We start from the raw sequence: 13886 nt of genomic DNA, 5'->3' as shown, positions 1-13886 counted from the left end.
GCTTTGGAGTTCGAGTCGAGCTTGTAGTTCACCGAAACGCAGCTTAAATGCGCGTATATGCGTATGCTGCTTTAGCGACCGGCCGAGATGCACCTAAACCACAAGTAATGGTATGTGTAATGTATGTAGTGTTAGCGAGTATCGCTGGAGACAAGGAGAGAACACGAAACGATAAAGAGCACGCGAGCGCTGAATGAGAGAGCACAAAAGTGCAGCTGCGCTGTAAAACGAAGAGCGTCCAGCAAGAACCGTTCGCGCAAAGCAGAAACGAAAATTTACGACGAGGACGGGCGAGGGGGGAATTATGCGCAGCGGTTAGAGCTTGCGCGCGAAACTATTGCCGTTTCTCCTTTGCTTGTCGGCTCTTTTTGGAAATGTCGTTGACCACAAGTACAGTGATCACTCACTGTATAATCAAATAACTTTGAATGTGTGTACGTACAGATACCTGGCCGAATCACTTTTATTGAATAATTTATTCACAGGCCTTTTTTATACTTTTTTTTAAATATTTTTTGATGAAATAATTGGGCACTTTGATTTACCTGTGGCACTGGTTGAGGGTTGTTTGAACACCGATGCATTCCCTCCCACAAGTTCATACCAACCAGGAATACCCACGAGCAGCTCTCAAGAGTAGCGAAGTTTGAAGTCCAGCGGGCCACCAATGCAGGAACAGAAACAGCAACGAGCGAGGGATTATATCGAATGGGGATATCCAACAAAGCGCCAAGATTAATCCAATACAACTTCTGTCCAATCCAGAAAATCAGTGTCCACCCGGGGGCGCCAAAAATGGATGTGCTAAAGAGCCTGCCGTTAGGCACGACTTCTGAGGGTTTAATTAGACACTGGAATCAGACAGACCGACAGATCAAACTTGTGAACTAAATCGACTTTCAATTATAAGTGCGTTTATTCTAAAACGGCGCCCTCTTCATCACCGGCTGCTGCTTGCATAGGCTCCGTTCGCAACATGGTATAAGAGCGCACGACATTACAATTCAAGAGCGTGATTTCATACATGTCTCTTAGATATTATATTATTGATATATATATATATATATATGTACATATATATATATGAGAATAGGGCCTCTGATTGGTCAGCTAGGATGGTGTGATTCTTGAGAATCGATTCGTAATTGATCTCTGAAGAGTGGCGTGATTCTGGTGCGGCTGGATTCTAGTGCGGCTGGATTCTAGGGCGGCATCTATTGTTTTATGTTCAACTTCCAGTTTAGGGTGTTTGTTTACATTGCCTGCAATCGGCTGCGCGTGGTCCATTTCGAGCGTGAGATTGTTTATGAGGGTTCGAAGCTGAGGGTGTCGTATTGTTTATAGTATTGTGGGTGCAGGGTAATAGACATAGACAAGGGTATGCGGAGCATGGACTATAGATATGTCACTCCCCCATTGTTAGATTTAAGCCTGCCCTCAGGCGATTATCCTTGGATATAGTTCGGGTGCGTCTAAAACTGTGCCTGCTGGGGATTCCTCGTCTTCGTCTGAAGGTGTTTCTATGTGCGGGTCGGTTTTAGGCTTATTGCTTTTACTTAGATTAAACAATTTGTAGCTTAATCCTATTATGATTATGACAAATAGTAGTATTAAGCTTACATGTAATACATTATTTAATCGCGTATTTTCTATTACGATTTCTTTGTTTTGCAAATAAGACAATGGTTTAATTTTTGTTACGTTATTGTTGATGTAGATGCTTTGTGCAAATTCTGGTATGGAGTTGGATATTAAGAATTCGTTTAACTGTACACTGCAATTATGTATTTTTATTAATGCGTTACCTTCTACTTTTATTTCTTGGCTTAGGCAATCTTGGTTTAATATGGTTTTTGGTAATTTCCAAGTTAACAATATGTTGGGTTTTGTTTTTGTTTTTTGTTTCTACTTGTTTGACTATTTCTGAAATACATTCGTCATTTATTTTTCGTTTTGATTCTTTTTCATATACCTCGTTTTCTAGAACGTAATAATTGTTTTGCGTTAGGTCAGTGAGGATGTTATTATCTTCATCTGGATATGGGACAATTTTAAGTATAGGAATATTTCTGATCTCTCGTGGGATGTTGGAAATTATTAGTATTTCGTTAGTGTCTGTTTTCAACCAGGTAGATGTTTTGATATTTAATAATTTCTCTGAATCGATGTGTTTCAGGTAATCCTGCCTCAATAATTTTGGATTAAAGATCCCTAATCTTGTTAGCTGCATGCCTAATTCAATATCCTCTATGTACTCTGTAAAATGTTGAAGGTTAAATATTAATATCTCTAGTTGCTTATTTCTATCATTATCCTTGCTTAATTTATTGACAACTTCTATGCCAGAATTTACTGCTTGGATTACTAAGTTTAATTCGTTAGCTTGAACACTGTGGCTAGCCAGATTGTTTATTTTCCCTTCTAGTTCGACTTTATCATCTTGATCTAATGTTCCAAATAGATATTTATATACTGTGCCTACTGCATTTATAAGGCCTCTTTTGTTTCTTTTGGCTATTTTGATGCCGTTGAATTCACGTTGCAATTTCTCGACTAAATATTGAACTTGGATTTCGTTATTAAATTGGGTTGCCTGTTCTAGTAAACTCTGATATGTTTCATCTGTTCTTGTTATATTAATTGTTAGATAATGGTATTCATAATTAATGGGTATGTTAATGGTATTTGTTTTGAATATGAGATATCCATTCCTTGAGTTGATGGGATCTATCTCTATATTCTGTCCGGAAGACTGTAGGACGGTGAACATTAGTAAGATTATAATCTTAATCATGTTGTAGCTCCGGATTCCCAGTACTCTCTTCGGGTACTCTGCAATTATCGTATTTACTTTTATTAGATTTTTTCTTTCTTTTGAATTTCGTTTTATAGTGGTTGATTTTCCTCCCTCTATTTTTCTCTTCAAAGTGCTTTTCGTCTACCTGCCTAATTTCCCCTGTTCTTTTGAACGGGTTGGTTGTTTTTGTTTTAACTAGGGTTGCATTCTTGAAGCGTGTGTCTACTTCAAAGTCGATTCTATCGTTATTCAAATGATTGATCTTCCTAACTTTATTCAGTTGAGTGTTATAATCTGGTAGTCCGGCGTACTGGAAGATATCAGCTGGGGATCTTTTTGTAGTATTATGAACCGTTTTATGGTTATAAGTGTATAGAATTAACTCGAATTTTGTGATCTTGTTTTCTATGTTATCCTCACTTGAAATGATTCTTAATTTTTCATTGATCGTTTTATGTAGTCGTTCTACATCAGAAACTCCGTTTTTACTGGTGGTGATTTCGATTTTCACATTTTCCGCATTCAACCATGCTTGCAATGCTGCGCACATAAAGGCTGAATCTTTGTCGGCTTTAATTCCCTGTGGCTTGCCCATTTCGTTAAAGACTTTTATGATGGCTCTCTTGGTTTCTAACCAGTCACGACTCTTACATCAATGCATAATAGGAATTGTTGATTGCCTACCAAATAGAAATCCATGACATACTTTTCTCTGATATTTTGTATTTCAGGGGTGATTTCGAAGGTTAGATTGGTGTTACGATGCTCAGTTTTAGCAACGTTGCACGTAGGACATTCATTGATAATATTTTGGATTAACTTTTGATAATCTGGGTAGTAGAATTTTCCTTTAAACCAATTAGTGGTCTTTTCGATACCTGGGTGAAGTAGCTCTTTATGATTCTTCAATATTTGTTCTTTGAATTCGGAGTAGTTGGGAATATTTATGAGTTTGGTACTGGATTTAATCAGTTTAGTGAAGTGATTTGGACTGATTATCTCCAGGAATGCCCTTTGGAACAGTGGGAAGTCTACTTCGTTATGGAAATATAGTGCACTCTTTTTGGTACACACATATTCCTTTATTATATCTTTTGCTAATGATTCTGTCATTTCGGTATATGTGATTTTTATCAGTATCTTGTGGAAATAGTGGGATGTTTCTACCTTATCCTCATTACCTTTAATCAGTTCTATTTGCCTATTATAGTAATTGATTGGTCTCTCTGTAAGTGGAATATAATTTGTATTATCTTCTTGCGCGCTATAGACCGTTGCACAATCACTATTAATGGTTTCCCCGAGTAGGTTTTCGTTAATCTTTACTCTTGATAGCGCATCGGCTACATGGTTCTCCTTTCCGGGTAAATATTTTATTTTGAAGTCAAATTCATTTAATTTGATCTTCCATCGTTGTAGCTTCATATTTGGTTCCTTGAGGTTATTCAACCAAATCAAGGGTTTGTGATCACTTAATATCTCAAACGTTCTACCAAACAGGTATGATCTGAAATACTTAGTTGCCCAAACTATAGCTAGTAATTCCTTTTCTATTGCTGAATAATTGATTTCGTGTTCGTTTAAGGTTCTACTTGCATAGCAGATTGGTTTGTGGTCTTGCGACAACACTGCTCCTAATGCAATGTTACTTGCATCGGTTGTTACCGTGAACATTTTGTTGAAATCTGGGAATGCGAGGATGGGGTCTGAGGTGATAAGTACTTTCAATTTTTCGAAGGCCTCGACGTATTTTTCCTCTGTTGGGTCTATGACTGCTCGTTTCTTTAATTTGAGTGTCATAGGTTTTGCTATATTAGCGAAGTTGGGAATGAATTTCCTATAGAATCCACATAAACCTATGAATGATTTTATTTTTGTGGTTGTATTGGGTATTGGGAAGTTTATTATGGCAGATATTTTCTTTGGATTAGGAACTATGCCGTTAGTTGTTACTACATGGCCTAGGAATTCCGTTTCTTTCTTCAGGAATTCACACTTATCCATTTGTAGCTTTAAGTTGGCGTCCCTCAACTTTCCAAATACTCTCCTTAGTGACAACAGGTGTTCTTCCAATGAAGTGGAAAATATAATGATGTCGTCTAAGTATACGAGGCAATCTTTGAAGATTAACTCTTCTAGCAGATTGTTCATACATCTTTGGAAGGTAGCGGGGGCAGTGGTTAGCCCAAAGGGCATACGAGTGAACTCGTAATGACCATGCTTCGTGGAGAAAGCTGTTTTTGGGATTGAGCTAGGTTCCATAGGAATTTGATGGAATCCCTTAGCTAAATCGATTGTTGTCAAATATTGGCACCTACCTAGTTTATCTAGTATTTCGTCCATTCTGGGTGTAGGAAATTTATCCTTGATTGTCACCTCGTTTAGACTTCTATAATCTACTACCATACGATATTTCTGCTTTCCTGAAGCATCTATTTTCTTTGGTATCATAGCGATGGGTGCACAATAGGGAGAGTTCGACTTACGAATGATTCCCTGTCTAATCATATCTTTGATTTGTTGTGTCACTTCTTGATCGTGTATTTGAGCATATTTATATGGTCGACGATATACAGGATCTTCGTGATGGGTTTTTATTTCGTGCTTTATAGTACTAGTGAAGGTCAAAATGTCACCTTCTTTATACTGCACGTCCTTAAATTCATAGAGAACTTTCTTTAGTTTCTCCTTTTCTTCGTCATTTAAATGTTCCAACCTTAGCTGGTTGCATTCCCTTAATTCATTCTCTAATGCGGAAGCGAAGTATTGCTCTCCTTCAGGAGATGGGTCAAGGCACTTAGGTGTAGATATATCTTCCTTTGAAGATGGCTTAGCACCTTTGTGTGCGGTCTTGCCGACGGCAATTGCTTCTCCACTTTGGATGATTGGGTATGACCTTTCTCCTAACGTTACCGTTTCATTTCGGTAATCGATGACGGCTTTGCTGGCCATCAAATATTCTCTGCCTAAGAGTATGTCATAATTTTCAGAAAAATTATGAATATAAAATTTTTGTTTTGTCGGACAGTTTTTGGTTGCATACCATTGATGGTATGGACGGTGAGGTTGTCGCTATCGACTTTGGAATCTGTATAGTTTTCTTTTATTATATTTATTGACGATCCCGAGTCCGCGATACCTCTTAATTTTTTATTATTTACGATTATTTCTATATATGGTCTTCCTCGATTTCTTCCGAGGCACTCTGCTGAAAATTTACATCCATTTTCATTTGTCCGCTTTGGCTTTCCCTAGATCGTTTGACTGGCTGATTTGGTGCACTGCTACCTGCCTGTGTCTGATTGATTTGATAGTTTGTGGGATTCTGGACTCTGCCCTGGTTTAAGAAATTTCTAAATTCGTTAAATAACCCTTTATTATTTACGGCATTATTTCCTGAATTATTTCGATTCGATCCAAGATTATTTCTGGAAGTACTTGGGTTTTGATTGTTATAATCGTTACTACTATAGCGAGGGTAATAAGTTCCAACATTCCTACGATTGTTATTTCCGTTTCTTGAATGTTCGTGATTCTTGTTATCAGTTACGAAATTTTCGTAGATTCCTAACTCTTGAGCAGATTTTTCTAGATTAGCCATAGTAGAAATGTCTTTTTTTGCTAAAATGATGAATAGTTTATTGGGTAGAGCATCTTCTATGGTATGTCTGGTGGCATTTGCCAGAGCGTTTTTAAAGATTATCTTATTTTCTGGGCTAGTCTCCAGATTTAGTTTACTTACTATAACATTTGACTTAATTTCTAGTTCTTCTACGAACTTACGAATATTCCCATTGAATTTGGTGTCGTGTAATTGTTGTAGCAGCGTCTCGTATGGAGTGTGGTTGTTGAATTTGCTGATTAGGGCTGCTTTTAGATCGGTCCAGGTGTTGGGTTGAAGGCTTTGTGATAAAAGTTGTGCTCGTCCGCACAGTTGACCCTTAGTGGCTCCGTACATGATGCTTTGTTGCCGTATGTCTTCTGTTGAGTACAATTCGGAGATGTACTCGATCCTACTTATGAACGAGCTTAGGCGTTCTTGGCATCCGTCGTATGGTGGAATTTGCCTGATTGACTTCAAGGCTTGGTTCAGGTGTATTTCTGTTAGCGGCATGTTGATTTCTTTTTATTTATTTATTTTTTCTAATATTAATTGAGTTTCGTGTGTAGATTCTTTGGCGGATCTCTTTAGTATTAGCGTTACTTTTCCTCTGATCACTTAAGGTTATTACGCACTGTAACTGTCACTACGCCAATTGATCGTCTTAAAAAAAGGGATTCACTTTTAACTGAGATCCTACCGGCTGCGTCAATTAAATATGCGACACTTCAGTTTACGTTTTAAAAAAGGTTTTATTCTTCACTTAAACTTTAGCGTACATTGATTAGTTATTTCCCCGACGATGACTGAGGTCTGAAGTCTTGAACGGAATTAACTTTGGTTGAATTCTCCGACGGTGTCGCGATTGACGTTTGTCTTGAACAGAACTGAGTTGGCTTCTTAGATGCAGACTATTTATATTATGATGCTCGGTTTGGGATTCGGATTTGGATTCGGAGGCGTTGGCTTCGACTTCGGCTTCGGAGATGGAGTACGTGACTCGATCGATATGTGGGAAAGGCGGCTTTTGATGAAAGGCTTCCGCTGCGTATGATCGGTGTTGCATTACTTGGGGGTGGCTGAGAATAGGGCCTCTGATTGGTCAGCTAGGATGGTGTGATTCTTGAGAATCGATTCGTAATTGATCTCTGAAGAGTGGCGTGATTCTGGTGCGGCTGGATTCTAGTGCGGCTGGATTCTAGGGCGGCATCTATTGTTTTATGTTCAACTTCCAGTTTAGGGTGTTTGTTTACATTGCCTGCAATCGGCTGCGCGTGGTCCATTTCGAGCGTGAGATTGTTTATGAGGGTTCGAAGCTGAGGGTGTCGTATTGTTTATAGTATTGTGGGTGCAGGGTAATAGACATAGACAAGGGTATGCGGAGCATGGACTATAGATATGTCACTATATATACATTCGCTTCTAGCTCTTGCTTAAGCCGGTTGTGTTTTTTTCTTGCTCCCGCATTCTCCGCACTTTGCCTAAATATCATACAACATTGTTGTGACTTTGTTTTGATATATTATCGCATCTCTTTAATTTAATTCTACTTTGTGTTAACCACCAGTGTTTTGTTTGTGAACAAGTGTTTAATATAAATTCAATATTGCAACGTAACACATCGGACTCGTGCAGGCAATTTGTTATTGTTTTTTGCCCAGCCTGCTTTTCGTTATCGCTTCTTCGGTGTGCACTGTTCTCGCGCATCAGCGTTTGCATCGCCCACACTCTCTCGTGAGCATAAGCGGGCTGCTCGCATTGTTGCTCTCACTCGCTCTGGATTGCCTATACTCTCCCTCTCTGTGGACTTTTCTTTTGTGTCTCTGCTTTGGTGAGTTTACTGCTCGTTTTCTGCCCTTCGTTGGATCATCTGCTTTGAATTATTGCCGCTGCAGCTGATTGTCGGGCTCGCTCTGCTGTCTGCTCTCCTACTTTACCTGCGATCTCACTCCGTTCTTTTTTTATTCGTGCACAGTGATTCTACTACTGTCCATAATGGCAATTGTTTGCAGTGCAAAGAAATGTGAATTCGGTGGTGTTATCATTGGTGATTCATTTCTTAGCTGCTGGCTGTGCGACAATTTTGCCCAATTTTGTTGTTTTATCACTCTCTCGCTATCACCTCAACTTCAATAACTGTTCTTTCTCTCTCGCTCTTTAAACTTTCTGAGCAATAGCGCTCTCTGCTTACTAGCTCTCGCTATAACCGCTCTCCACTCTGCTCTCTTTTTTTTACCAATTCCGCTTTAAGCGTTGTCTGGCACATTGGTCTGATACCAATTTGTTTTGCAAATAATAGTATATATATAAATAAATAATAAAATAAAATGGAATACGATGTGGTCTGTGCCAAAAAAAGCTGTAAGAAGCAGATCACCCACGATCAGCCGAATGTCCCCTGCTGGCTCTGCGACAGCGTAGTGCACGCAAAATGCGCTGGATTTTCTGGCCTCGTGAGTGATGCTATAGCCAAACGTAATGGCTTGCATTACAGTTGCGAGGCATGCCGTGCGGTGGAGAAAGACATGGTGGCTTTCATGAGGCAGACGCGGAGTGGCTTTAAGGAGCTGACCGTTGGTTTTAAAAACCAATACGATCGGCTCCTAGCCATGGAGGCTCAGTTTAGCGGTTTAAAACTGCTGAATGAGTCTCCGAGGCGCAAAAAGGTCACTCCGCGGGATCTGCAATTGCCAACCGTCACTCAGCCGTGCCCCGCCGAAAAACTGACTCCGACCACTCCAAGTGTGCAGCAGTTGATCTCGTTTGCCACTCCAAGGGCAACGACAGCTGCTGGCGATGCAGATTCGGTAGCCGAATTCATCGCCTCGGAGAATATGCAGCCAAGTACGTCTGCAGCGTCCGTGTCCGTGGTGTCCGCAAGTTCGCTAGTTGTCCCGTCTATCCCGATCCCACCAGTAAATAGACGTTCCGGACCTCCGGATATTGCCACCACAGGTACTAGGCCTGGGGTGACTAAACCACTGGTGGGAGTCCCACCAAAACGACAAGTTTTTGTTTCACGGCTGGCCCCTGACCTCACATCTAATGATGTAATTGCTTTTATTCAAAGCAAAATAAAAGCCGTGGGTTTAAAGGTGGAGAAATTTAACTTCTCTTATGCCAGGGAGATAGCCTCGTTTAAGATAAGCATCTCCCCAACTCAATTTGACACCATTTGCTCCGCCAAATTTTGGCCGGAGCATTTGGTGGTGAAGGAGTTTAAGGCTAAGAAGAAGAATAGGCCCCCCATATCCCTTCCAAACCTTTCCAGTGTGCCACCCTCAACCTCAACCTCAACTTCCTCTTCCTCAACTTCCCTTCTTGCTTCCACCTTTCCAAAAAACTAACTTCTCTTTTAGTAACCTATCAGAATGTAAGAGGCTTGCGTAGTAAGCTCAGCATTCTTTTCCGGGATAGTGTTGCATTTGCTTCCCACGTTATTGTGTTTACTGAAACCTGGTTAAAGCCGGACATTCTTAGTTCCGAGGTTTTGGCAGGTCGGTACACAACTTTTAGAAAGGACCGTTCGTCTCGACGGGCAGGGGGGGTTCTAATTGCAGTGGACTCTTACTTCACGTCGGAACACTTCACAGTCCAAGTTCAACAGGAACTGGAATTCCTGTGTGTAAAACTGATTCTTCCCGCTTTCGCTATATTCATTACTTGCTCGTATATCCCACCTTCTTCGGATATTTCAATTTATGAGCAGCACTTGTCCGCTTTAACCGCTGTTTCTTCCTCGCTATCTGATAAAGATCGTATGATAGTTCTTGGTGACTTCAACTTGCCAGGAACTGTTTGGTCTTCGGTAAACGAGTCTAGTATCCTAGTGCCCATGTCACGACATGACTTTGTTGACGGCTTGCTTGACCTATCCCTGTCTCAAGTCAACCATGTGAAAAATTCCTTGGGTCGATTGCTTGATCTGTGCTTTGTATCGGATCCGACCATAGTGTTGTTAACCCGAGCCCTTCCGCTCACTATACCTGAAGACGCCTACCACCCTACTTTCGAGGTGTCGCTAGATATAGGACCAACTGTATTGGATCGGTCGAGTAGGCTGCCCGAACGTGTCCGCTGCTTTCGTAAGGCCGAGTTTGCGAAGCTTAATAACCTCATTAGGGATTTTGATTGGTCCGCTTTGTACTTGTGCACTGATATCATAAAAGGCACAAACATTTTTTACAATGCTCTTGGCACATTTTTCGATTCTTGTGTCCCGCTTTCTTGTCCGACTAGATCTGGAAAACCCCCTTGGTTTACCAAAGAGTTATCCAGTCTAAAAAACTTAAAATCAAGACTTTATAAAAAATTTCAAGAAGTGGGTTCTCCTACTTCTCACTCTCGCTATGTATTAGCTCGGTCAAACTTTTCAGTTCTTAATGCTCAATGCTATAAGAACTACCTATCTCGATGCAGGATACGTTTTTCTCAGGACCCTAAACAGTTTTACAGCTTCGTAAACAGTAAGCGTAGAACGTCCGCACACCCATCCTCGCTATCATTTTGTAATACGTCGGCAAATAATGATCAGGCAATTGCCGATCTTTTTGCCCAATTCTTCCAAACCACCTATTCTGAGGAAAGCTACTCTGGTCATCCGTACTCATACGGTTTACCGAGGTCGAACGGCATTTTCAGTCCCTTGTTAAATGAATGTTCCCTACTTCATGATCTTCGACTAGTTAAGCCGGTGTTTTCACCGGGTCCAGACGGGGTTCCAGGTTGTGTACTCAGGTACTGCGCCGAGGCTCTGTGTGGACCTTTGCTTAAACTATTCACCCTATCCATTGATTCTTCTTGCTTCCCCCCGATCTGGAAGGAATCGTTTATAATTCCTCCCCATAAAAAAGGTAGCAAGTCTGATGCAAAAAATTATAGAGGTATAGCAAAGTTATCCGCTATTCCTAAAATGTTTGAGAAGGTTTTAACTCCGCACTTGCAACATCTCTGCAAGTCACTTATATCTCCAACTCAGCATGGATTTATAAGGCGGCGATCAACCACCACGAACTTGTTAGAGTTTACCTCTTTCATTATTAAAGGCTTTCAAGGTAACTTACAGACGGATGTTATTTACACCGACTTGTAAAGCATTCGACTCTGTAAACCATTCCCTTTTAGCGCATAAACTTGACCTTTTAGGGTTTCCGCCCAACCTCCTGAGATGGATTTCTAGCTATCTTTGTTCTAGGTCTCAAAGAGTCCTCTTCAAAAACTCCCTCTCTTTCCCAGTAAAGGTTTCTTCGGGAGTACCACAAGGAAGCCATCTAGGCCCCTTACTCTTCACACTCTTTATTAATGACTTACCTTCAGTATTAACATACTCTCGAGTACTTATGTATGCGGATGATGTTAAACTCTGTGTCCAGTACAAGGACATTTCATTTCATTCTCGCTTGTAATCCGATCTCAATAACTTTCAGTCATGGTGTTGTGCAAACTTGTTACACCTTAATGCCTCGAAATGCAAAGTTATGACATTTCATCGTTCTAGCCCTTTGTTGGCTCCCTACACCCTATTTGGTGGTTCTCTTGAGAGAATTACCCTGGTGGATGATCTGGGTGTTATGTTAGACCCCAAGTTAAAGTTTTCCGAACACATTTCTACCATGGTAAATAAGGCCATGGGCGTGCTTGGGTTTATAAAGAGGTGGTCAAAGGAATTTGACGACCCCTATAAAACAAAGACTCTCTATACCTCGCTTGTTCGTCCGATCTTAGAATACGGCTCCTGTGTATGGTGCCCTCAGTACAAAGTACACCAGGACCGTATAGAATCAGTACAGAAAAACTTTTTACTCTTTGCTCTGCGGGGCCTTAACTGGGATGCGGGTGTAAGACTCCCATCTTACTCTAGTAGACTACTATTAGTAAACCTCCCATCCTTAGTTAACCGTAGAAAAATGCTTGGTGTGATATTTATGCACAACTTGATCAGGGGTGACATAGACAGCCCTGATCTGTTGAGCCGCATAAACTTCACGATTCCTATTAGACTGACTAGAAATTTTATACCGTTGTTCCTTCCACTTTGTAGATCGAATTATTCCTTGCATAAACCGTTTAGGGTCTTATGCTCAGATTATAATTCCCTCTACCATATTATATCCACCACTAATTCTCTTCCTCTTATTAAATTATTAATCCTTACACACCTTTCTATTAATTAGTAACTGAAGTGGTATTTGTACTTTGATTGCATGCTTAGTTTCTTAGTAAGTTTAGTACTAATTTTCCTCGAATGTTAGTCTAATAACTATCTTTCTTGCATGTTCGCGTTTGGTTCGGCTACGCACCGCGCGTCATGCGGCAGCGCCCCTCGGTAGGTTGGGCGGGAGGAGGGCTGCGTTTTGCCTGGGATCCGCGCGTAACAGCCTTCTGCTGGTGTCACACGGGCCACTTGACGGTGCAGTAACTGCATCGCCTCTTGAAAGATGCAGTCATTGCATGTCAACGTCCACACTAAAATGTGCTGGTGGTGGAAATTTTGGCCGGCTGAATGATCTGATCTCGAAACGTATGGGCCTGTCTTGGTCATGTCTGGCTTGTTGGGAGATTGAGGCCGAAATGCGCACATTTATGAGACAGACTCGAACTGGGTTTCTGGATGTCCGGAAACAATTTAGCGCTCTCAACGAGAAATTTCTTGCCCTTGAATCACAGTTTCTTGGGCTCAAACTCTTGAGCGAATCGCCTAGACGGAAAATTCCGCATAATGATACCAATCTCTTGCAACCTAATCCGATTGGTACGCCTGCCTCCCACCTTCATCCATCGGAAGCATTTCCGTGTAGTCATGCCACGCCGTTGTCTGTAAATCCGCCAACGGTGGCTCCGGAGTTCTTTACACCGAGCAATGTGCTTCCTTCGAGCACCCAACTTCCCAACAGCATCAATCCCATCCCTGCAGTTTCTGTGGCCGTCACTTCTGACGTGGTGAGTGCTCCTAGTGCGGGTGTGCTGGTTGCTGACGACGTCTTGCCAATTCCTGCTCCAATTCCTGCTCCAATTCCTGCTCCAATTCCTACCCCAATTCCTGCTACAGCCATTGCTGCCAATTCCTCTGCCCTTGTACCGAGATCTCTTTTAGGAGTGGCTCCACCATCTCGTTCTCACTCGGGACTTCAACTTAGAGCAGTGGTCCCTCGGAAAGCAATATTTGTTTCTCGTCTTATTCCTGAGGCTACAACGGAGGATGTTAAACAACATCTTGCCGCTAAACTTAACACTTCGCCTGTTGATATAGTTGTGACTAAATTTACATTTAAACATAAGCGCAACTTATCATCCTTTAAAATTTTTCTCCCTGATTCTTTACTATCCTGTTCTCTAGAACCGTCAATATGGCCTGAGGATACAATTGTGCATGAGTTCCTTCTCAAAGATTCGAACTCGAATCCAAGAATTACCGAACATGCTCCAAAAAACTGATGTACTATTTTTCCATGCACTATCAGAACGTTCGCAGTTTGCTGGGAAAATTGC

This window comes from Drosophila miranda (assembly GCF_003369915.1).
Source record: "Drosophila miranda strain MSH22 chromosome Y unlocalized genomic scaffold, D.miranda_PacBio2.1 Contig_Y1_pilon, whole genome shotgun sequence".
NCBI classification, from domain to species: Eukaryota; Metazoa; Arthropoda; class Insecta; order Diptera; family Drosophilidae; genus Drosophila; species Drosophila miranda.
This window is presented reverse-complemented; position numbering follows the sequence as displayed.